A 26,166-nucleotide genomic window follows, 5' to 3' on the forward strand; every position below is an offset into this window, starting at 1 on the left:
GAAGAGCCATTAGTTCTGATTCCCCATCTTTAGTGTCATAAGGTGAGGACTTCTGTCCTCTTTTCCTGGTCACCAGCCTTCAAGCCTCTCTTCTCCTACTCCTCCTCCTCCCCTATCCAGGGCTGCCCAAATATATCAGATCCTCACAGAACCCAGGGGTCCATATCAACATCTGTCCTGTGTCAATCCTGTCATTCTTTTTTTAAAGTGTTTTGATTGATTTCCCCCCAAAATCAACCTTGATCCAAATGAAGGGGGGAAACATAGTCCAGACACATTTTAAGCCAAAAATCTGTACACAGCCTTAGTTGTGCTAGAACAAGTGAGTTAAATAAGATCATGATTTAATGAGCAGAAAGAAGAATATCTCAAGGAGGTTTCCAAAAGTCTTCCTGGAAGACGATACCATCCAGAAGGGTCGTGTCTGAGATTATGAATCCCAAAACCCTGTGAAAATTGGGTTGGAATGCCAGTTTTTATTATCTTGTTTATATTAATGCTGGAGCTCTGAACTTCACTGGAGGAGGCAGGGAGAATTGTTTCCTGAGAGAAACAAAACTTTGGCTCCCTATAGGTGCTGGGAATGGTCAGTGTTTCTAATTCTAAGGACAAGCTGGTATGAGGCACATGCAACGGGGAGGCCAGGGCATGTAGAAAATAATGTGCCCTACAGGGAGAGTGCTTTGGTGTGGCTTACAGGCTCACAGCCATTTTGCAGTTTCCATAGAAACACGGAGGAGATTTTGAAACAACTTGCTGTGAAAGTTGACAAATCCATGAAGCATTGCCTGCCAATGCCCTTGTGGTGTTCGAGTGCATTTAACTCTCTTGTTTTCATGTGAGGTGAATGGATGTAATACAAACTATCAATTAAAGCCTTTTGAAAGTTGGAAATAAAGAGACTAAGTGGTTTTAAAACAACAGAGGGGTGGAATTGTGGAACGGTATCTTTACTCTCACAAGAGCAAAGAATGGCTGTATTCACAGATCACGTTAAACCACAGTTAAGCTGGGTTTAACTGTGGTTTGAGGTAAACGAGCAGCATGCTCAGGAATTCCTGCATCACTTCTCCCCAGAGCTTGGCCTTGGCAGGAGCAACAAAGTACAAGTCTTGGATTGTAGTATCATCGGAAGCTGGGCTCATGGTTTGTCTCCCCCAGACAAACTACATACTGTTAAGACAAGAACAAGTGTTGATTACTGTTTACGGTTCTTTGGAGAGAAGCAAACTACAGCTGTGAGTATGGACGACATAGTAATCCAAAGCTTGTTGTGTTTTGTTCCTCCCAGTGCAGTGTGGTGTGGCCAGGAGCTAAGAAGAGTCTGTCATCGCTCTCCCCAGCGTTACCATTTTAAATATAACCGGCAGTGTGCTTTATAGTAATTGCAGCCTGTGTTTTTGATCTGGTGAACTTCAGGGGCCAACAAGGCAGAGCTATTTATTTGCTGTTTCAATGTTTTATGAGTTTTCTTTTATTATAATGAAGACAGCAGGAGGTTGAGTGGCTGGCAGGGTCTAGCCGAGAATCCATATTTCCAAGTCTATTTTTGAGCAGACACGAAAGTTGGATCTCATCTGAAGCTGCAGGCACAGTTATTATGTCTCTGGAGACATGGCAGGCCTGCACCTGCTTGACGTTAAACAATGCAGCTTGATTCAGCGGCGTTCTAGAACTTGCCAAACAAAGAGTCTGGCGATCTCTATGGAGAAAAGGGATATTGTTGGCTACACGCGATGGCTATATGCTATCGTCCAGATCAGCAGGCCTCTGAATAATAACAGCTCCTAGGGAGCAGTTAAGACGATTGCCCTCATATCTAGCGAGAGAGCTTTTCATGCTCTTCCTCATCTCCAGAATCCCAGAAGTATCATTTTGGCCACTGTAGGGAACAGGATTCTACTCAAGTAGACAGACCTTTGGTCCAGCAGAGTTATTCCATTTTCTTAATCCCTTTGTACTATTTTAAGAGACCCTCTCCTCCTGTGTATAACATGTACTCCTAAACCAGCCTTGCAGATAAATAAACAAACCCACAAAAGGTACAAACTCCACCTAGCAGGCTGGGATGGATTACTCTGCGCTGGTCAGACTTTCCTTCCTCCATGTCTAGTATAGAAACCAAGTAGGCTGGTGAAGGAAGAATGGAATGATCCACACCACTTCTGCCAGGCTGTTCACTCACCTACATGGAATTTCGGGTTGCCTAGGGCTACCAAGCAAGTTGTGAAATTCGAGGCTACCGTGATCTATTCTGTGCCCCTGTGCAGTTAAAGTTGCTGGCTGATATGCTGCGCTTGAGCCAGATGGATGCAGAAAACAATACAAACCTTTGATGAACAGAATACAGAAGTGGATATAAAATGTCAACAGCAGCAATAGCACTAATGCAATGCGAGAGAAAACTGTTGAACTGGATTAGGTTGTGGGCGTGGAGAGACAATGATCAAGCAGTTCTTTCAAAAACTGTCCTTTGTGGTTACCTAACATGCCTGGAATAAACTCCCAATTATGAGCCATTGCAGCAACATCTACAGGACCTCAAGAGGATCCCAAATTACTAAACTACAGCCAAGGTCCCCTGGCACACATAACAACAAAAACAAAGGCAACAAACCAGAGGCAGAAATCTTTTAAGAGAGTTAAAATAGAAGGCTGCATTTTTCTTGCCCCTCAAGGGTTTCCAAATGCTGCCCCAGCAGCTTCCTAACACTTTATTTCAGCAACACTTTGAAGCTCTTTAAGAAAATTGGGATAAATAAGTGGCGCTGTTTTTTTCCAGATTGCAGCCAATAAACTAGAACTTTTCCTACTTCCCTGCAGTGATTAAAGCCTGTAACCACAGCAAACGAAATGGCTATATAAATCCAGATTGCAAGTGTTACCTCCCTATAGGCAAGAAAATTAGAAAGGAAGAAAATCCCAGCCTAGTAACCCCTCCTCTGCAACCACAAAACATTTCAGCCAGAAGAACATAAGAAGTAATGGAGCTGTTGCACATGTTCTCTGAGCCATTGCTTTATTTTCATCTGGCTGAACTATTAAGGGAGATTACATGACACCCCCCCCTCTGGGCATGGAAAGGTGTGGAGGGAATCGTGAGCAAGCTCTGCTCCCCTGTCATCACCTGCACATTCAATCCAGTGGCAACTGATGCCCATTGGAACTGGTGGTCTGGAAGGCAGGGAGCCAAACAGTAGGCAGAGCCAGAGCCAATAGCAGGCATGACCAACTAATTCTAGCAGACCCTCCAAGTGTCCCTATTTTCCAGGGACAGTACTGGATTTACAGAAGGCGTCTCAGTTTCTGATTGATCCCAGAATGTCCTGCTTTTCTTTAAAGGTAAAGGTAAAGGGACTCCTGACCATTAGGTCCAGTTGTGACCGACTCTGGGGTTGCGGCGCTCATCTCGCTTTATTGGCCGAGGGAGCCGGCGTACAGCTTCCGGGTCATGTGGCCAGCATGACTAAGCCACTTTTGGCGAACCAGAGCAGCGCACGGAAACGCCATTTACCTTCCCGCAGGAGCGATACCTATTTAACTACTTGCACTTTGACATGCTTTTGAGCTGCTAGGTTGGCAGGAGCAGGGACAGAGCAACGGGCGCTCACCCTGTCGCGGGGATTCGAACCGCCGACCTTCTGATCGGCAAGTCCTAGGCTCTGTGGTTTAACCCACAGTGCCACCCATGTCCCATTTTGTTTTTCTTTAGTATGTCCCTATTTTCATTGGAAAAATATTGGAGGACATGGAATTATGCAACCCTGTCGTGGAGGAGAAAAGAAACTATACAACCTCTAGAAGACATCTGAAGGCAGCTCTGTATAGGGATTTTTTTAAAAAAATATTTAGTTATGTTTTTATAATTGTGTATGTTGGAAGCCGCCCAGAGTGGCTGGACAACCCAGTCAGATGGCTGGGGTATGTATGTATGTATATGTATGTATGTATGTATGTATGTATGTATAAATAAATAAAGGGACATCCCTATTTTCATCAGTGAAATGTTGGAAGGTATGTTCCAGTTTCTGCCCCGCTCCTCCTCCCTGCTTAGTTCTGTAATGGTAACACTGAGTGCCACAATCTGGACTGGATGCAAGTAAGATGGCAGGTGGCGCCTGTCGGGAGGCAAAGCAAGTTTGGTGGAACAATACCCAATTTGCCCTAATAGACTAGCTCCATGTACTGCAGATGCGTGGGTGGGTGGATGTGCATAGAGACCCTCTATTTGAAGAGGGACCCTTGGCCAAATGGTCTTCCCCTGAGTGGAAGCCACACCCCACACCCCGAGCAAGTTTTACTCCCTATGTTGTAGCTTCACTGCATGGATGTCAGGAAGCATCTTGGAGATGCAAAGAGATGTGGCAGTGCACAGAGAAATTGGAGTTGGCCCACCCAGCTCCACAACCCCCTCCAGACCTTATTTCAACACATGGAAGAAGTTGTGTTCTCCCCACATCCTGTGTTATTAAAGAACACCCATATTAGACTCACCAGACGATATGGCATATACATTTTGTTTTGGTCGGAAGACACATTCTGAATGCACCAAGTAGGAAAATCTATAATACATCTCATCAAAGCACTGAAGGAACAGAAGGACTCTATTGTCTCTCAGATGGCTTGCATAGTTTCTTAAAAAGCAAAGGGTAACACTTGTCTGACTGACACACTAAGCAGGGAATATTTCCAGCTCAATAAAGCTTTATGGGTTGATAAGCAGGAAATGCAGACTCTTAAAAGGCAACTTTTTTTTTAATGCTTTCAACCCTCAGTGGTGGTTGGTGCTCCTTGTGGGGCTGCACAGAGGCCAATGAGTGGTCACAGGGTTGCTGCCAAGTTCTGGTTTTCTCCCCATCCTTCTCCCTTGCAAAACTACTGTGGGCACATAAGTATTGCGATTCAAGAAATAGCACCTAACTAAACTAAGAAGCATCTTACTCTGGTTCAGAAGGGGTCCCTGGTGTCACAATTTCTAGGGTTGGTTCAATGCCAAAGAAACTATGTTACTCAGAAATAAGCCCCACTGAATTCCATGGCGATTGCTCCCTTAGAAGTACAGGATTGTAGCCTAAATTTGTAATCTTCAAAGTGCCACGCAGGGCTGTTAACAAGATTTCCAAATTTATGGGAAAGGTTATCGTGCTCTCCCATCTTACTTCTACATCTTTCGCTTCTAGAATGTGGACTTGATTTAGAGATGATTTGAGAGTTATTAATGAGGGTCTTTGGGGGATTAAACTGATTTGGGGCAAGATCTGTTGAGAAATTAAATGCGGACAAGCAAATTATAAATCTGGAGCAGGATTCCAGTTAATTGAAGATTAATTGAATAAATTGCTGAATTGGATGCAAATGTCCGGCTGCCTTCTATATAACCTTTACATTCTAAATATTCATCTATACATATAAATTAGCACTTGCAAATTTGTGTCTATACCTCTCCCCTCCCAAACTTTGAAGTGCTTAGCAACCTCCCTATTTAAGATAATTTAAAAACCTACTTTGCAAGATAAAATATTATATGGTTCTAACACCAACATGAGTAGTTAAGGCCGCAATCCCAACTCCACTTACTTAGGAGTAATCCACATTGAATTAAGTAGGACTTACTTCTGAGTAGATGTGGTTAGGATTGCATTTTAAGTAGTTGGCCACATCTGTTTTTCTCCTGCATTGACAAATCTGTCTTTTCCACCACATTTTGGGAATTCATAGCCATAAAATTAAAAATCAAGCTTTTGTCCTGTGAGTCAAGTAAAACTTATATCAAGGGTGTTGCAGAAAATAACAGTTCCTGTTTGGGTATATTTTTAACATATCCAGTGCTTCCCCCACCTTCCTCCTAGCAACTACTTGATGAAAATGAGCTGTGTTGGAAACACACTGTGGAAAATGACTTTCTGGAGATTAAAAAAAAAAACACCTCTCCTAGAAAAGCATAGTTATTATCTAAAAGTAGTTTTGTTACACAGAGTGTGCCTATAGAAATTTTAACACAAAGGTCGTCAACCGCCCGTACATTGCCAGCATGTGAACAATTTAATTGCAATAATGACAACGTGCTTTCTCTAAAGAATAAATTGTAGCTGCAGTAAACGAGGTCTTGCAAAAATAATGCAACTGAGCAACCATAACAAACAACTATTGTGGCAAGAATAATCAGGTGACCCTGTTGTTAATTCTGAATCCTGCTTATGTGACCTTTCAGGGATGAGGGGCTGGGGGTGGATTTGACACCGAGAAACTGAGATCATTATTCGTGGCTGGTTATTAGAGTGCAAAAGCAGGATTCTGCCATCTGCTTGACTAGTTTGCTTTCCACCTCGATCCTCCTGTGGGGATTGCGGAGTTCCAGCCTTTCCCCCTCTAGCTTGCTAGACACCAAATGGACTGCAAAGTTGTAGGCTGACTAAAATGAGGACATCTCAAGCTTCTGTTTGCTATCTTTGCTTATCACAGTTGCCCCCTTGGAACAGGGAGGAGAAGAGAAGGTTCTGTGACAGCAGAGAGGGGGAGCAAGTGGCAGTTTTTACAGATCACTTTTCTGATCTGGGGAGCCAGTCCAAACCACTAGACTGTTTTCTGATAATCCAGAGGAATACATGTTGTTGTTTAGTTGTGTCCGACTCAGAGCATGCCAGGCATTCCTGTCTTCCACTGCCTCCCGCAGTTTGGTCAAACTTATGCTGGTAGCTTCGAGAACACTATCCAACCATCTCATCCTTTGTCGTCCCCTTCTCCTTGTGCCCTCCATCTTTCCCATCACCAGGGTCTTTTTCAGGGAGTCTTCTCTTCTCATGAGGTGGCCAAAGTATTGGAGCCTCAGCTTCAGGATCTGTCCTTCCAGTGAGCACTCGGGGCTGATTTCCTTCAGAATGGAGAGGTTTGATCTTCTTGCAGTCCATGGGACTCTCAAGAGTCTCCTCCAGCACCATAATTCAAAAGCATCAATTCTTCGGCTGGTAATAGGTTTAATAATGACAACTAGAGGCTGTTGTCCCTGTTTGCTCTGCTTGCCAGACCCACCTACCTGCCAACCCCTTTCCCTCACACCTGGCCAACTCCTCCTCCCTTTATAACTGACCAAACCCTACTCCTTTTATGTTTTGCCCACTCCCTGCCTATCCCCTCACAATTCACTCGAAACCACTTCCCTTCCCTCATAGCTTGCCTCAACCCACAGTGCCTCACACTTTTAGAGGAAGGTGAGGGGCGCTTTTTAGAGGAAGGTGAGAGGACTGTTTGCCAAACCACTCTCTGAAGTGCCTTCCACCCTCCTTTAAACATCACTATAGTGATATTTTCCCCTCTGGACTCCGCCTGCATTGTTTAAGTGACTTTGCTGACACCAGTGCAAGCTTAGATTTGATGGTTTTGTGGGGATCCATTGTGAAAATCATGCGAATTCAAGAGAATCCACTTGAGTTCTATGGGATCTCACTTTTATCCTAACTACGTGGAAAAGCAAAAGGTATTTGTCTCTGACTCATGAGCTTGCTTCCTCACCCCCACCTTTCTTTCTGCAGGGGCTGCTTTCTCTCTGGGTTTTTGCTCACTCTCTGTCACCTTATTTTTTCTCTCACACACAAGCACCTGTGTCATTCCCATCTTTTTCTCCCAACTAGCAGCCAATCACTCCATCTTCTTCCTCTACCATCCTCCATTAGGGAAATTTTTGGGTTGCACTGACTTCCTCCCCCGACTCCCTTGGTTGTCATCTTAACCCCGTACTCTGTTGCCCTATTCTTCCCCCTACCCCGTCATAAGAATTGTCTGCTGGATCAGACAAACAGCCCATCTAGATCAGCATCTATTCTCACAGAAACTGACCAGTTGCCTATGGAAAGCCCCAAACCATGACCTGGGGTCGACAGCACTCTACACACTTGTGATTTCCAGCAACTAGTATCAAAGGTGCACTGCCTCCGACAATGAAGCAGAACATACTCAATGTTGCTAGAAGCTCTTTATAGACTTTCCCTCCATGAATTTGGCCAATCCTCTCTTTAAAGTCATCCAAGTTGGTGGCCATCTGTCTTCTGCTCCACCCCCATCACTGTGCCTTCCTCTCCCTGGTCACTTCAGACACTGCCTGTTCCCACCCCCACTCGTGATGCAGCTGCAGCAGTATCCCTCTCCTCTCTCACAATTTTGCTGAATGTGTCAGCCACCATCTTTATTTCTCAAGAATGTCTCTGGCCCCCATTACTTTCCTCTTTAATAGCCTCTCTTAATTGCCTCAGCGTCAGTTTCTGTTCCCACAGGTGGGGGGTGGCAGTTTTAAGTACTGATTTCCTCTTGTAGTTCCCCCTCCTTTTATTTTTATAACAAAATAGTTATTAAAAACAGCACCTTAGTTGTTTTTATCACATATAACTGAAGCACTTAAAATTACAGGAAAACATCTGAAAAGGAACCTAATATAAAAAATGTGTTCACTCAATTATCCTTGCTTGTATTTTACTGTGCTTGACTGGCGTATGACTCAGGAACTTCTGTATTGCTCTGCATTTATTTGCTGTGACATGATGTTTTATAATAATATGAATGTTATTTATTCATTTATTTGATCCATTTCATTCCAGGCTTTCCATTGTCTAAATGTGTTAGACTTTAATTATGGCTTCTATTTAAGCTGGTAAAACGGCAATACATTACAATACAATGACTAATGGAAACAGAATCACAGAATTGTAGAGTTGAAAGGTGGAGAGTTTAAAAGCTCTTTTTGCCCTGTGAGATCTTACAAGAGCATCCCAAAACTGGTGCTGGGTCCTTGTCGTGGGTATGTCTATTTTTATTATGAGTAAAGATTATCTAGTATGTCCCTAAGGACAGCCAATTAAACCTTTTACTTCATAAGCCAATTTCTTGGTCTTAAAAAATAATTACCATAGACACCAATATATCTCTTAAAATTATTTAAGATTTTATTGATTACAACAGGTTAACTCTTTTTGGTTTGTTTTTGGTCTATGTCTAGGATACTGAATATGGAGCAAGGTTTTACATAAAGAGAAGATACATTACCAGAACCTGGAGCAGGAGAACCTTCCTCAGATGCAGCTGAGTGCTGAAGGAGTCTGCCCTTACAATCTAAACATAGGGTATATATACTCATAATTCACTGAGAGTGAGAAAGGAGAGTGAGCTTTGAAAGTGGTAAATAACATTAAAAGAGGCACCCCCACATTCCACAGTGCAGAATATTAACTATGGGATGAGGATCGGAGCCTACCCCAACCCTTGTATCAGAAGAGAAGTATATATGTACCCCTGCCCGTACAGGCCAGTCTTGACAGACTCTAGGGTTGTGCGCTCATCTCACTCTATAGGCCGGGAGCCAGCGCTGTCCACAGACACTTCTGGGTCACGTGGCCAGCGTGACAAGCTGCATCTGGCGAGCCAGCGCAGCACATGGAACACCGTTTACCTTCCCGCTGGTAAGCGGTCCCTATTTATCTACTTGCACCCGAGGGTGCTTTCAAACTGCTAGGTTGGCAGGCGCTGGGACCAAGCGACGGGAGCGCACCCTGCTGCGGGGATTCGAACCGCCAACCTTTCGATCGGCAAGTCCTAGGCGCTGAGGCTTTAACCCACAGCGCCACCCACGTCTAACCTACTAGCATAAAGTAATTCAAGGTGAGCTATTAGAGGTTAGGGTATTAAGCATTGAATATATCTGTCCATAATATGCAGGCAGGGGCATGCTCTAGAGAATATGAACTGAGAATGTGAACTGAGAATGTGAACTGTCTTCTTAGCTTGATACTGCATGAGGCAGCTGTTCTATGAGTCACACTAATTTCCAGTGCCTTTTTTGAACAGAATGGGCCATCTGCGCAGACGCAAACTTCCTGGAACAGAGGAAACAGCCGGGCCAGCCATAGGTGGGCGAGTGTGACGATTCATCGGTCCCGGAAGGGAAGACAGAGGACCAGCACTAAAGTGTCGGATGCGGTATCCCTCAGGTAGGCGAAGGATAGTACCAGGCGGAAGATTGTACTCAACCCACTGTCGTGTGGTCGATGGGTCGGAGAAATCGGTAGGCCAACGCTGTGTGTCAGGGACCGGATCAGGACTAGAGGGAGCAGAAGGTTGTTCCTCGGATTGATCTGAGTGATCCGATGTCTTGTCCTGTGACATCCTATACAGCCCATGGCAAGTTGGGGAGCTCAAATATAAAATACAAATCTGTTGGGCACCCTTCCTTGAGGGGAAGGGCCATGGCTGAGTGGTAGTGCATCCACTTTCCTTGCTGATGATTCCTGGTTCGGCTCCTAGCATCTCCAAGTAGGGCTGAGGGACACCTTTTTTTGTGAAACTGAAGAGTGACTGCCAGGCAGTGTAGGCCAGGCACAGGGAATCTTTGGCCCTCCAGATGTCACTGAACTGCAAATCCCACCAGTCCTGTTGGGGAGAAGAAATACACCTGAGTGGAATTTTCTGGTCTGTGTTAGCGAAATTGTTAGAAATCCCTAAGCACTGACACCAAATGCCTCCTTATCAGTCCTACAATGCCAGTTCTGGTGAGAACCAATGAAATACACTCATAGTCGAGTAGTGATTTCAGACTCAACAGACACCTGAGTTTGGGATTATTTTTAGAGGTTTACCGAAGGTTTCACTTTGAAAATAAACAAAATCTGAGCCTGTCGGTAAGGAACCTACTGAGAGCTGGAAGGAGTTCTCCAGGAAGAAGAGAAACCAGGTCTGAAGCAAAACACAGTGTAGTGAATACTTGACAAGATTACTTCAGCTGCACATGTAGTGTTAGAGAAGCTATTCTGTTTGAAGAACCCAAAGGGAAGTGGTTCCTTTCTGTGAGGATCATCTTACCTCTTAGGACATATCCACACTACAGATTTGAATCAGTTTAACAGCCATTGCCTGTCCCCAAGACAAGGGACAAGGGGAACCAATGGCCCTCTAGATGTTGTTGGTCTCCAGCTTCCATCAGCTTCAGTTACCAGGATGATGGGCACTTTACTTCAGCCACTTCTGGAGGTCCTCTTTCTCTGAGCTAAGGATCTCCAATAGAGGATTTTCAGCATCACTCTCCCAAAACTCCCATTCCCCACGTTTCTTGATGAGGACAAGCCGTAATTAAAGGTGGAGTAGAAAGAATATAGGGTGGTAGCATAGACAAGACCTTTGGATGGTAAACGTTGTGCACATAGAAGCTAAGCCAGGGAGAGGATAATAAGGCTCGTCCTCTGCCTTGCTGCAATGACAACACAATAGCCTTGCAAGAAAATTATGTTTGCTTTGATTTATGCCACAAGTGTTATTTGTCTTCCCCTTGTGCCTCATAATTACTAGCAGTATTACGGCAGCTTACTGGGTTCTCTTATTTAAAAAAATTAATGTCGAAGTGGGGCATAAGCTCTGTTGATTGTCAATGCAACATGACAGAAAAGCCACCCAGGTAACCGAATGCTGAGGGCACAATTGATTTTCTGCCAGAGAGTCTACTGTTCTCTCGCTGTGTTCTCTTTTAAAATGAAAAATACAAGGCCTCTCCTCATGTTTTATTGTTGCTGCTTTTCCTCAGGACTGAATTTAATCCTGATAACTCAGATGTTAGGCTGCATATACTCTTTTGCTGGAAGAGAGCTTAATAAGTCTGTTGGCTATGAGCAGGGTGCTTCCTTCCAAAAATCCAGATTAACTATAGCTCTGAATTCTTTACGGAACTTTTAAGGTTATCATTCATTTTTATGTATAACCTTTCCCAAGTGCAAAGTGCTGTTAAGAATTTGAAAAAATGGCACAGCACCGACCTCATTTCATACTGAAATTCGCTTGATGGTGATGAATGAGGGTGAAAGGCTTGCTGGAAGCATTTTGCCTGTCTCCCCTCCCCCCACGTAGCACTAGAACCCGTGGCCATCTAATGAAGCCGAATGTTGGGCAGACAAAATAAAGTACATCTTCACATGGCGCGTGGTTAAGCTATGGAACCTGCATCCACAAGAGGCTTCAAGCCTCAAATGAAGAGGACTGAGAAAAATCCTCTACAGAGAATGGGCACATGTTGCAAAATATGTTAAGAGGTTCCATAGCTTCATACAGTGTGTGGATGGTGGGAATATTCAGAGGTAGTAATTTTATTTAGTTTTGGTGAACAGGGTTGCCAGCTGACAAAACACCCAACCCATCCTGGCATGATCCTGTAGCTTTAAAGCCATCCTGATGTGCAGAAACAATCAGGGACGTTCTTCATAGCATTTAGATAGGCATTATAATATCCTGGAAATAATAATGAGTGCCAAATGAGCTGCTGTTAAAGGCACAGGAACAGAGACTAGTTAAAATATGGGCTAACTGTTAGTGAAGGTGGAAAACCTCTTAAGGTGAAGAAATAAAACTATTTTTTTCTGAATTGCTCAAGAACACATGACTCAGTCTAGAAAGGAACAATGCTATTCCTAATGAAGCATTTATCTAGTTTATGATGTATACCCCTATGCAAAGGGCCAATGTGGGAGGGAAGACACCACTAAAATCCCATTTAATACAGGATTTAATATGGTTTAATAGTGTTATGCTGTGAGCTGCGATAAACAGTCTCCCTGAATGAGCCAAAACAATAATAAACTCACAGGGTCTTACTCTGAGCTGGAAGCTCAGTGGGAATTATTTTTTAATTAAGGAGAATTTGTTTCAGTTTAGCATGGAGCAAATACTGGTGACATGTTTCTGATTAATAAGCTAAGGGTCAATGTAGTCGTAAGCAGACTCCACCTGTCTGCATGTGGCTATTAGCTTGCTTTGGAGAATATGAACATGCTGATTTGCCAGTCTTCTTAGATATGCTACCAGCATTATTTTTCTGGCTCATTCGTATGCAAACGAAGTGTAAAGATGAGCTGCTTAGTGGGTTGGCAGGAAGAGGCAGGAATGCAATTGTTGATGATACCTTCCAAATAGGGAAGTATGGCACCTTATGTGGAGGTGGAAAATGGTTCACTAGTCAAACTTTCTATTCATAAAAGGTAAAGGGACCACTGACCATTAGGTTGAGTCGTGGCCAACTCTGGGGTTGCGGCGCTCATCTCGCTTTATTGGCCGAGGGAGCCGGCGTACAGCTTCCGGGTCATGTGGCCAGCATGACTAAGCCGCTTCTGGCAAACCAGAGCAGCGCATGGAAAAGCCGTTTACCTTCCCGTTGGAGCGGTACCTATTTATCTACTTGCACTTTGATGTGCTTTCGAACTGCTAGGTTGGCAGGAGCAGGGACCGAGCAACAGGAGCTCACCCCGTCGCGGGGACTCGAACCGCCAACCTTCTGATCGGCAAGTCCTAGGCTCTGTGGTTTAACCCACAGCGCCACCCATGTCCCTTTTCATAAAGGTAAAGGTAAAGGTACCCCTGCCCGTACGGGCCAGTCTTGACAGACTCTGGGGTTGTGCGCCCATCTCACTTAAGAGGCCAGGGGCCAGCGCTGTCCAGAGACACTTCCGGGTCACGTGGCCAGCGTGACATCGCTGCTCTGGCGAGCCAGAGCCGCACACGGAAACGCCGTTTACCTTCCCGCTGGTAAGCGGTCCCTATTTATCTACTTGCACCCAGAGGTGCTTTCGAACTGCTAGGTTGGCAGGCGCTGGGACCGAGCAGCGGGAGCGCACCCCGCCGCAGGGATTCGAACCGCCGACCTTTCGATCGGCAAGTCCTAGGCGCTGAGGCTTTAACCCACAGCGCCACCTGCGTCCCTGTCCCTTTTCATACAGGGTTGTAAATAAACCTTCAGGACCTTCAGTGCAAAATATCTGGGAGCTCTGTCCAAAAGAACAGCAAAACAAAACTCAAGCTACATGTTTTCATAGTGCATCAAAGGTGGTAGAGAAAAGAACCTACACCGGAATATTTCTGGTGGGAAACGTTTTGTGATATTTGCTGGAAGCTACAGACTATGCAGATTGCTGCTTATGCCATGTGACCACCCCAAGGGTGGATAGATGCAAATCAACTTAAATGTGGAAGTGTGTGTGACAATCCTGATAGCGTCAAGAGCACAAACCATCCTGAATGTATATATAAGGCTCATCTGGAAAGGCCCTAAAGCTCATTCAAAACATGTCACCCACCCAAGATTCCTGGCCACTCTAGTTTGCTTAGAGTTTCTGGGGATGGAAACTCTGAGAGAGAATTCCTGGAGGGAATGAATATGCTTCCTAAGTCAGGCATCCTAAGTCAGGTATGATTTTTCAATGTGAGTATTCATCTGGGCTAGGTGAATGGAATGTATGGCCTATCTTTAGATTCAACTTTTAACCTATCTCAAGTGCTTTATATTCCTTGTACCTGAGTTATTCCTGTCTTAAATTCTCCAGTGTGATATAATCAATTATAAACTCTATGAGCATGAAGAGCATGGGTGACTGTTGGGATGAATGCTGATTCTGCCTAAACTGTTGAAAATAGAGCTGTGGATGTATTTTTTTCAAATAAGAACTGTGCCTTTTACATCATCATCATCATTAAGTAGCAGAGTAAAAACATTAGGTAAGATCAAACTTCCTTGCAAGTTGTAGGTTAACAGACATGCCAGAAGAGGTGTGATTGGCTGAAATGGCACATTCCAAGGCAGCTGTCTCCCCTGAAAGGACAGTAGCATTCTGGTAAGATCCCTGCAAATAGGTAAGATCCCTTGCAATCTTGTCACATGCCAGGGAACTTTAGACGAAAAAGAGGAAGCCTTGCCCTTCTGAGTGAAACTTTGGACATTTCAGGACAATAGTGACTTTGGAAAAGAATGGGAACCTTTTACAACTTATTTGCAGAAACAAAAAACAACAACCATGGACTCGTTGGCAGGATTTAAATAAACATTTACAATTTTATTTACAGAGAAAAAGAAATATAACAGGTGATAACATAGTATTATGAACAAACAGCAGAATGTAACATTTGATGTAGTAAACCAGAAATGGAAGTTGGGGAAAGTCTCAGGGAGGGGGGAAATTGGAAAATGAATGTTAAGTACTGGATATTTGTTATGAGAAAAGAAAATCAATAATTTTTTTTTTTTAAAAAAGAAACTTTGGACATTTCAGCTTTAATTAAAACAAGGTAGGCTGTGTAGGAGTCTGCTTAATTGCAAGCCAATCTGGGATGGAAACCCCAAGCAACAGTGAGACTCAGAGAAGCACAGAGGCACTCCAAAGAGCTGCCAAACACGCAGTGTGTGCCACTCATGATCCACCAGGACTCTGTGAGCTGCTAAGGTTCCTGATGGTGCTGGCAGGCTTGCCAGGTCCCCCATGAGTCATCAAGCAAGTGCTGAGCAGCTGCTTGGGGAAGAGAGTCATTCATGGGAAGCCTGTCTCTTGTTGATGACAAGCTGTGCTCTTGCTGTTCCTAAGGGCAAGCACTGCCTCGCTCAAGACACTGGGGATTTGGCAAATCCTGTAGCAAGAGAAAAGGCAGAACAGTCAGGGGCAGTGAAGATACAATTGTCCTGGAGTTCAGAGAATCTCTTAAACAATTAAGCTGTTTCTTTTTTTGGAACAGGACATAAATCTGGCTCCAGATTCATGTGGACCTCAAGGAAAGAAACTGTTGGTAGGGACAACCAGTCTGCTTTTGCAGGTTATTTAATTGATGTCTATTTTATCCCATTTCTAGGTTGATCTGCCATTTAAGAAAAAAGTTCACACACAAAATCACAATAGCCTTGAATGCATTCTTTGTAAAATAGGCGTTTTTGTATGCATTCTATCATAACACACACACACACACACACACATTTTAACCTCAAATACAGATTTCATCATGTATTTTACTACTTTGTGGAACTGAGAGTTGTATCACAGAATCCAAAGAAGTATAAAAAAATCAAAGGACAACTGTTTAGTCCACAAAGAGTGAATCAGGTTGGTTCACTTAAAAATGAGGAGAAAACCCTGTAGCTAACAATAGTTCTTCCTCTTTGTCCCTAGATATGTGAGAACATAAGACTGCCTCTGAGAATGTACAAAATGCTTTTCCTACTGTGGTGCAGCCACAACCGGCCTCAAAACATCTAAGAATGGATAAGGGAAGGTATTTCCAGGGATAAGGCTGGTACTTCCAGACATCACCTGAAATTTCTTATTAAACTGATACTTGTAGACCAAGCTAAAGATTACTATTGATAGTATGCATGGAAATCTCAGCCCAAGCTTGCACACTAGTAAGGAAGAGGGCAGAGACCCATGGTGGGTGCTGGCAAAACCCTGACCTCACTACTGCATGGTGCTGGGCATGACAGGTCAACTGCAGAAATAATAGTGTAAAACATTTATTTGAAAAAGCACCACATAATGGCTATGTTCCACCCTGCACAGTTGGAGACAGCTTCTGAATACCAGTTGCCACAGGAGGGAGGAATGTTCTTGTGCTCAAATCCTGCTTGCTGGTTTCTCACAGGCATTTGGTTGGCCTCTGTGAGAGCAAGATTCTGTTGTACATTATACTCTTATTGACTGATTTTACATGTGTTGTCACCCAGCTCAGCCATCACACAATCCACCTGTAAAAATTTAAGCTTCATTTCCTATACTTTGCAGTACCAGCAGGATCAAATGTTGGACTTAGACTGAGGCAATACGAGTTCAAATCTGTACTTAGCCCATAAACTGTGTCTGTTGCCACAATAACAGGGTTATTGTGAGGGTAAAACTGGGAGCCCCAGGTGTCACCCTGAAGCCAAGCTCCTTAGCAGAAGGGGGAAGAGAGAAATATACACAGTGGTGTACTAAAAGTGGGATATGGAACACAATGCCTCAGATGGCCAGCCATTGTTTTGGGTTTTATTTATTTATTTATTTATTTATTTATTTATTTATTTATGGCCTTTGAATGCTGCTCCTAGGGTTGCCAAATTCCTGACACCCGCAAAGTTGTTGAGCTTTGTAAAGGATACCTAATGATTTTAAGCTTTTTGAGCTGTTTCCATCATGTTGCCATACATCTGTGTTTTCATTTTGCCGATTTGGCAAAATTCCCCCGACGCCATTTTTACACCTGAAAACCAGGACCAGTGCTGGATTTACATATAAGCTAAACAAATTTAGCTTAGGGACCCACTCTCTTGGGGCCCCCCAGAAAAATTAAAGGAAAAAAACCTGGATGTGCATTTCCCAAATATAAGATAAAAAAGGAAATAAAACCTACATACAGCAACAGTATTTTGTGTTGTGTAGGCTCCCATGAGGGATGCGGGTGGCGTTGTGGGTTAAACCACAGAGCCTAGGACTTGCCGATCAGAAGGTTGGCAGTTCGAATCCCTGCGATGGGGTGAGCTCCCATTGCTCGGTCCCTGCTCCTGCCAACCTAGCAGTTCGAAAGCATGTCAAAGTGCAAGTAGATAAATAGGTCCAGCGGGAAGGTAAACGGCATTTCCATGAGCTGCTCTGGTTCGCCAGAAGCTGCTTAGTCATGCTGGCCACATGACCTGGAAGCTGTACGCTGGCTCCCTCAGCCAATAAAGCGAGATGAGCGCCGCAACCCCAGAGTCAGCCACGACTGGACCTAATGGTCAGGGGTCCCTTTACCTTTAGGCTCCTATGATGTAAGTAATGGGCCCTGCCTGCTGGCCTGCTCCCTAAAATATCACTGGTTTGGTCATTTCTGTATATAAGGTGCCTACATTCTACATGGACTAATTGCGTGAGCCATGTGCAAATGGCTTTAGATACCTATTAGTTCCATAAATTACCATATAGCATATATTCAACACAAAACAGCGGCAATTTGTTGTTGACAAAGGACAGCTGGCCATAAAATGGGCCCCATTACGTTCAGTAGCTTAGGGCCTCATCAAACCTGACCAGGACATGTTCCTGCTCCCGTAACACAATGTTCTCTGGGCAGCTTGCAATAGATAAGCATGAAAACAATTTAAATGCAAAATAACATATAAACACATCAAATCCAAAGCAATATAAACACATCAAAAGCAAAACTCCACCCACTCTCAACCTTAAAAAACAAAGATTTGACCCACAGATCCCTAGGCATTCATCCCTTGCCCGCCAGCTGCTGGGCGCCTCTTTGTAGCCAGATGGTTACCGGTACTCTGGATAAGGAACACAGGAAGTGGCCTTACCCCAGGTGTGGCGTGGCTGGGGAGGTAGGGGGAGAAGGGTGGGTGGCATGGGAAGAGTCTGCATTTGAATCCCCAGACCTGAGATTCTGCTCCCTGCCCCCCCCACTGCATTAGTGGAAGGACATATCAGTGATAACCTATCACCCTCTAGTATTTGAACATGTTAATTTTCCAAACAAGGGATGTGCGGGAAGGGATCTATAAGTCCTAATTTCATCAATGATATATAATTCGTCCTCTTCCTCCTTGGAGCGGATCATTGCAGTCGACGACACTAATGCGAATGTGTCTCTTGTTCAATAGAAGGATTCCTTTTGAATAGCAAGTAGGCTATACTTCCTTCACGTTGACCTTGTTTTGGGAATACTGATAAGGTCTGGCATGTTTCTAAGCTCCTCCCATTCATTTCAGGATTCATTTCTCCCTTTTCACTTGGGCTTCATACATGCTATAACTTTAAAGCACATTCAAAGTATCTTCTGCCCTCCACCTGAGTTCTGGGCACTGTCATTTGTTAAGGGTTGATGTGAATTGTAACTATGTGAGCGGTCAACTACAGTGTCCAGAATTCTTTGAAATGTACTTTGAACGTGCCGTAAAATTACAGTTGAATACATAGCCGTCCTCTGTAGCTACTGTATGTCAGCAGAATCTGAAAGGGCTTTATTATGTTTCCCTTTCCTTGACATCTACACATGTGCATTGTTCTTCATGGCATTTATTTCTTGCCTTGTCCTTGCTGTAGTCAAGAGCTCTGAGCCTTGCTCCAGTGCAAACATTTAAGGACTGGGATTTATTTTTGAACAAATAAAGCCTCCCATTTTGACCAGCTTCACATTTACACCAATGGGGTCTCGACTGGCAATGGCTGATCAGGAAAGTGAGTTTCAGGTCATGGCAGATAGCTCAATAAAAATGTTAACTCAGGGTGTCACAGCTGCAAAAAGGGCAAGGTCTGTGTTAGGGGAAGAAATTGAAAATAATATGGCCAATGTCATAACTAATTTTATACATACCTATGGTCTGGCCACAGTTGGTATACTGTACACAACTCTGGTCTCTGCATCTCAAAAACGATAGCGTTACAGCTGGGAGATGCCTAAAAGGGCCACCAAAATGATGCAGGGACTGGAGCATTTCCCTCTTGGAAAATGCACAATGTTTTAGTTTGGAATAAAAGGTGTGTAAATTGGGACACGAAAGAAGTTTATAAAATGTGTGATTTTGAGAAACTGGACAGAGCTGTGGTTCTTCCTCCCTCCCTCCCTCCCTCCCTCCCTCCCTCCCTCCCTCCCTCCCTCCCTCTCATAACAGTGTTGTTGTTGTTTAGTCGTTTTGTCATGTCTGACTCTTCGTGATCCCATGGACCAGAGCACACCAGGCACTCCTGTCTTCCACTGCCTCCTGCAGTTTGGTCAAACTCATGTTGGTAGCTTTGAGAACACTATCCAACCATCTCGTCCTCTGTCATCCCCTTCTCCTTGTGCCCTCCATCTTTCCCAACATCAGGGTCTTTTCCAGGGAGTCTTCTCTTCTCATGAGGTGGCCAAAGTATTGGAGCCTCAGCTTCAGGATCTGTCCTTCCAGTGAGCACTCAGGGCTAATTTCCTTCAGAATGATTCCTTCAGAATGGTTTGATCTTCTTGCAGTCCATGGGACTCTCATAACATCAGAACCTGCTTTTTATGATGATAGGCATGGGGTGACTCAGAAATACAACAAACAACCCCCCACCCAATGATAAACTGATGGTGTGGCTTTCAGCCTCTCTGCCCACTCTAATGATTCTTTCTCTACATTACATGGTCATTTATAACCTGTCCCATCACCTGCCTGCTCCATCTTGTCCTGAGATGCCTTTTCCCTCCTCCAGATCTCTACCTCAAGGCCATCACAGTAAATGTGGGCAGGTCTTCTGGGGTGAGATGGAGGCAGGGCAGGTGGAAAAGGCAAGCGTAGGCCCATGGTAGAGATCTGCCAAAGCATCTGAGCAACAATATTTCACTGAAGTCATCTTTCCATGACTCTCGAAGGACAGCAGAGGCAGAACATGCTGTACATTTGTACGATGTGCTGAGCTATTAGCAATATTTATAAAAGGATTCCAGAGGGGAAGAGGCTGATTAAAGATGATGTCGCTTGCGGTGCAGCCTGCAGTAGGTGGGTGGATGTGTGAGGGGGAAGGGCTGATTGATGCAAAATGTCCCTTCTTCCCAGGGTAGATTCCCCTCCACACTCACACACCGATAATGCACCTTGGAATGTGCATTTGATTTTGTCCTGTACAGCAGAATCACTGTGCGGTGCTTATTATTCAGTAACTTGAGAGAAATGACTTTCAGGCCAGAAGAGCATGAGAAAAGTGGGATCAGATTAAGGCCTCTCTAGGTTAGTCTGGGTGGCGCTGTGGGTTAAACTACAGAGCCTAGGACTTGCCTGGTCAGAAGGTCGGCGGTTCGAATCCCCGTGACGGGGTGAGCTCCCGTTGCTCAGTTCCTGCTCCTGCCCACCTAGCAGTTCAAAAGCACGTCAAAGTGCAAGTAGATAAACAGGTACTGCTCTGGCGGGAAGGCAAAAGGTGTTTCCGTGCACTGCTCTGGTTCTCCAGAAGCGGCTTAGTCATACTGGCCACATGACCCGGAAGCTGTACGCTGGCTCCCTCGGCCAATAAAGCAAGATGAGCACTGCAACCCCAGAGACGGCCACGACTGGACCCAATGATCAGGAGTCCCTTTACCTTTAGCTAAGCATATTGTGGGGGGGGGGCTTGGCCCTCAGGAGTTGGCACCCCCGTCCACAATCATCTCATAAATTCATAATACTAGAACCTAGTATTATGGATGCTAGGATATTGCAATGAAGCTGAATGTTGAAAGATTCAGGATAGATTAAATACGGTAAACTATTTCCACATGCAGTGCATAGTTCAACTATGGAATTTGCTCCCACAAAAAGTAGCGATAACCACCAACTTGGATGGCTTCAGTAAAGGATTGGACAGATTCATGGAGGGTACTGCAATCAGTGGCTACTAGGCACAATGGCTATGTTCTGCCTCTGCTATCGGAGGTAGGATGCCTCTGAGTACCAGTTGTTGGGAATCACAAGTGCTGTTGCCCTCAGATCCTGCTCAGGGGCTTCATGTAGGAGCATCTGGGTGGTCACTGTGAGAACAGGATGCTGGGCTAGATAGGTCTTTGGCTGGCTCCATCAGGGCTTTCGTTATGTTCTTCCAGATTTCTGTGCAGACGTCAGCCCCAGCAATCCCTTGCTTTAAATGGAAGTTCTGCTCAAGAGGACTCTTCTGGCTTCACTGGGACCTCTTCACTGTTCTCCCTGTTGCATGTGAACAATACTTGAAACAGAATCTCACTCCTAAAAATGAAGTGTTCTCAACAAACGATGCTCAAATCTAAGGACTTAACCAGACAAAAAGTTTGTATGTGTAGCCAGTGCTTTTTCTTTCTTTCTGAGGGGACGCAGGGGTACTCATACCCCTAAATATTTTGTGAGTGTAAGTTTGGCCTCATTGAGGGGCAGTATTTCAATATGAGTAGGAAAACGAGACTACCCCTAAACATGTTTTTTTAATAGAAAAAAGCACCATATGTAGCACTGTAACCCAATACACACGATCTGTTAAATTTCTGAAGTGTAGGTTCTAACCAACAGAGCTGTTAACCTAATGGCCATGGCGCTCCATCCAGTTTTTAAAAAGAGTTGGCCTGCTGATGCAATGTTGGTAGCTAGAGAGAGAGAGGAAGTGGAAATGACTTTTTTTTCATACATTGCTTTGATTGTGTGGTTAGATTTTAATTGGATCATCTGGCTGACTTGGATTGCTTTCAGGAGCTTTAGATGTGATATGATATTTTAAAGGACTGTAAGAGCACTTCCAGACGGCTGCTTCCCCCGCGATGGCAGAACGAAACAGGAAGGGAGGGGAAGAGATGCACTTGGGTTTTGCACCACAGTTGATTGTGTCACCTTTGTGGATCTTCCATTCTGTTTGGATTAGTAATAAGCATGGGGATTACAGTTGTCTCCTATTGGATTGAAAGTGCTAGACATGTTGATGCTGTGCTCCTGAAGCTGTTCTTCCAGAAGCTTCTATGTAAAGGTCCTCTAACAGAAGAAAAATGCAAATGGCCATTGAGCCTTCCTTTCAAACCCTTGCGTCAGCCCCTTGCATGGCAAAGCCTGCAGTTGTTGCCACTACAACTCTGAACTAAACAGCATGGGCTCCTTTGCAGGACTGAGTGGGAGAATGCAAAAATTAATAATATTGCAGTTACTACATCTTCAACCAGATGTGTGTTTTGATGTGTACAGGCATGCTCATTTACATCCGAAGTCTATTAGTCATTACATGGAACAGCAGTTGGATCAGGGCCTTAGCTCACTGTGGGTTGTTTTTAAATATTTGGTAATTTCCCATAGATTCTAGAGTAGGGGTGAAAACCAGAGTGGCCCTTTAGATGGTCACCAACTCCCATCAGCCTCAGCCAATATGACCAACAACACAGTCAACAACCAGGGAAGATGGGAATTGTCGTCCAACAATATTTGGGGCCCAGGGTTGAAGAGCACTGTTCTAGATCTTCTAAATCTTAGACCTGCTTTCCAGAGGTAATCTCGCAACAACTACGCCATCTTTTTCCTAACATCTCTCCTATCTTCCAATAGTTAACCATCGTTGTCTACCAAGTACCATTTTAAGCTCCCCTCTTTCTACATGAAATGCCAACTTACCCTAGGCACTATTCATTCTCCATTTGAAATCCTGTTTCAGATAGGCACCTCCTTTCCTTTACAGACCCAGTTCCTGCAGGGTGAGAATGTTATAGCTATGAAAAATGAACTAGCTCATGCCAGGTATCCTGTGAGAGCTGTGGGAGAACTGACAGAAAAACACTTTAAATCAACACTGCAAATGCGGGATTAGAATGAAAAGGTGACTAGAAACTGTATTGATTATTGCATAGGAAAGACGAATGGTTGTGATTTTCTGTTTGTCGGAGGCGTGTTTATTTTTCTGCCAAAATTTATATGGGGTTTTTCTAGGCAAGTATCCCTTCAAATCAAGGTTATGCTCCTCACACCCTGCTTCCCTGTTAATTGACTATAGCTCTACCAGCTTGGCTTCAAAAGACAGGGGAAATGAGCCAACCCCCTTATCACACCATAGCCTAGGCCTCTGTAGGTGTATGCAAGCTTTCTAGTCTCATTTTACTGAACCTCTGAAAAAAAACCAACCCATTAAGAGATTGAGCCATTGCTGCAGAGCTGTTGCCATCCTCCTTCCTCTGCATCTCCCCCCTCTTTTCTCCCTAAAAAACATTTTTTTAAAGAAAAAAGTTTGAAGTTATTACAACTTTAAACTCCCCCACAGCAGATCATGACAGCAGCACGGATACTGTCACAACTGCCCTAATCAGAGTGTCCCACTCTGAGGGAAGGACTTTCCCCCTTACAGGTTCTTCTTAAAGTGGGGGGGGGGAGGTGAGTTTTGGCAGGTGGGAGGAGCTAAGAGACCAGCTAACTGAGGCAAGTGTTTGGCCCGAGAGGAGAACAATCCACTTGTGGCACTTGCCTCACTTTGCCTAATGGAAGGGCTGGTCCTGTCTGAAAATGTAGATGCAATGTGGCAGTTTCATGTGTGGAAGTCAACTTTTGATGATGACATCCGCCGCTGAAGCCCTATCTGCACTATACAGTCGTACCTCGGGTTAAGTACTTAATTCGTTCCGGAGGTCCGTTCTTAACCTGAAACTGTTCTTAACCTGAAGCACCACTTTGGCTAATGGGGCCTCCTGCTGCCGCCGCACCGCTGGAGCACCATTTCTGCTCTCATCCTGAAGCAAAGTTCTTAACCCAAGGTACTATTTCTGGGTTAACTGAGTTTGTAACCTGAAGCGTATGTAACCCGAGGTACCACTGTACATTTAAAACCGTATCATATTGCTTTAAACAATCCTGGCTTCCCCCAAACAACCCTGGGAACAGTAGTTTGTTAAGGGTGCTGAGAATTTTTAGGAGATCTCTATTCCGCTCACAGAGCTACAATTGTCAGAGTAGTTTAATGATCTGGGAATCGTAGCTCCAACATGGGAATAGTGGTTTCCTAACCAAAATGGATGGATTCACCTGCCCCTTCTTGCCAGGTCTGCAAGCACCTTTGCTCTTGAGTCCCAGGTGAAGATTTGGGTTCAAGGCAGAGATCAGGATATGGTTGACAGGGTTATGAGGAAGCCAAAATGACTTTAGGCTGCCCTTGGGATTAGTGCAGGTTCTTCCAGGTCCTCAGTTGAAGTTCTCTCACACCTCTTCCTCAGAGGAGGCCTCCTGAGGGTCCGTATTGGGTGGGATTCTGACAACAATCCTTTGGAGACTTGAGATGTCTTTTTAATTACCCCCTCTGTCGATATAGCTGGAATTCCTAGCAGCCTTGTTGTAGGACCTGGGGAAACCAGCAAAGGATACCTCCAGAACCTTTGCATAGAAAACAGCACCCCTGAGCTGTGCGAAATTTGCCTCTGGACAAGACTTTCTAATTCTGAACAGAGGGAGCCATGGAAGCTCACATTTAATTACACAAGTCATTAAAATGGATTGAAATCTGCTTATTTTGAATGCTCTTACTTCATTTGCATGCTTTTCATCTGAGCCCGGTGTTTGTGCAGAATCTTGGAACAGTTTGATGGCAGTCGAAGTGCAAGCGAGTAGGAGCATATGGTAGGAGAAGATGCCATGAAGGAGAGGAGGAAGAAAGGATGGCTCATCCTATTTTTATGCTCTTCCAGGCCCAGCAAAGGCTCCACCAGACTGATTAGATTCTATTGCTGTTTTGCAGTGGTTCTATTCCTTCCTAGAGGGGCAAGCCCAGAAGGTGGTGCTGGGGGGCTCCTGTTTGACGCCATGGCCATTGGCCTCAGGGTTTTGTTCTGTCACCTATGCTATATAACATTTACATGAAACCACTGGAAGAAATATTCCAGAGTTTCAGGGTTCAGAGTTATCCATATGTTGATGGCACCCAGCTCCACCTAAATATAAGGAAGCTGTCTCGGTCCAGCTGGGAGCCAGCATGGTGTAGTGGTTAAGAGTGGTGGACTTGTAATCTGGTGAACCAGGTTCGCGTCCCCGCTCCTCCACAGGCAGCTGCTGGGTGACCTTGGGCTAGTCACACTTCTCTGAAGTCTCTCAGCCCCACTCACCTCACAGAGTGTTTGTTGTGGGGGAGGAGGGGAAAGGAGATTGTTAGGCGCTTTGAGACTCCTTAAGGTAGTGATAAAGCAGGATATCAAATCCAAACTACTACCCTTCTTCTTCTTCTTCTTCTTCTTCTTCTTCTTCTTCTTCTTCTTCTTCTTCAGTGAGGGTGAACAAACTGAAACAATCTAGGCATAAGTGCTCTTGGTCAGTTGGAAGGCAGAACAGGGAATAATAATTCAGCCTTTGCTGGATAGGGTAACACTCCCCCAGAAGATACAAGTTCACAGTTTGGGCGTGGTCCTGGACTCAGCCCTGAGTATTGGATGCCCAGGTCTTCCGTGGTGGTCAGGAGTGCATTTGCACAGTTAAAGCTTGTGCACCAGCTGCACCCATTTCTTGAGAAGCCATTTCAATGGAGCCCAGCGGTGGAAGAGTGCAGGGATTTTGCAGCTGCAGAGATAAGAAAAGAAGAGTTGTTTCTGTTGTGTGTGGAGGAGGATGACTTAAACACATTGCAGAGTTCCCAAAAAATAGACCAGAGGCAATTGCCAGAGGCAAAAGCAGAACTTTTTGAAGGCAAATGGGCATAACGGTCACAGATCAAATACATTCAGGATTAGCACAGTTAATAAAAAAATCCAGTTGCAGTACTTACAATAAAATTTACAATGACTTATAATAATACTTAAACTTAACACTAAGCATACAGAACAGAACACCAGAACAAAGAGACAGAAGGAGAAAGTGAGTGAAACCCAGGCTCCTTCGAGTCTTACTATTATAGTCAGTATGACCTTGGCAGAAAGATAACAGAACCAGTTTAAACCAGCTGTACTCAGCTTCTCAGAAGGAAT

General features: G+C 44.5%; 1 long non-coding RNA gene across 1 annotated transcript; it reads left to right on the top strand.

Annotated features, from left to right (window-relative positions):
- Window positions 1–962: 962 nt before the first annotated feature.
- On the top strand, window positions 963–16,124 carry LOC309366010. The gene is made up of 5 exons (XR_014166390.1): window positions 963–2,125; window positions 8,987–9,110; window positions 9,832–9,974; window positions 14,459–14,511; window positions 15,948–16,124. It is a non-coding gene; the product is annotated as an uncharacterized lncRNA (long non-coding RNA).
- Window positions 16,125–26,166: the final 10,042 nt, after the last annotated feature.

Source organism: Podarcis melisellensis, assembly GCF_964234715.1.
Source record: "Podarcis melisellensis genome assembly, chromosome: 3".
Lineage (NCBI taxonomy): Eukaryota > Metazoa > Chordata > Lepidosauria > Squamata > Lacertidae > Podarcis > Podarcis melisellensis.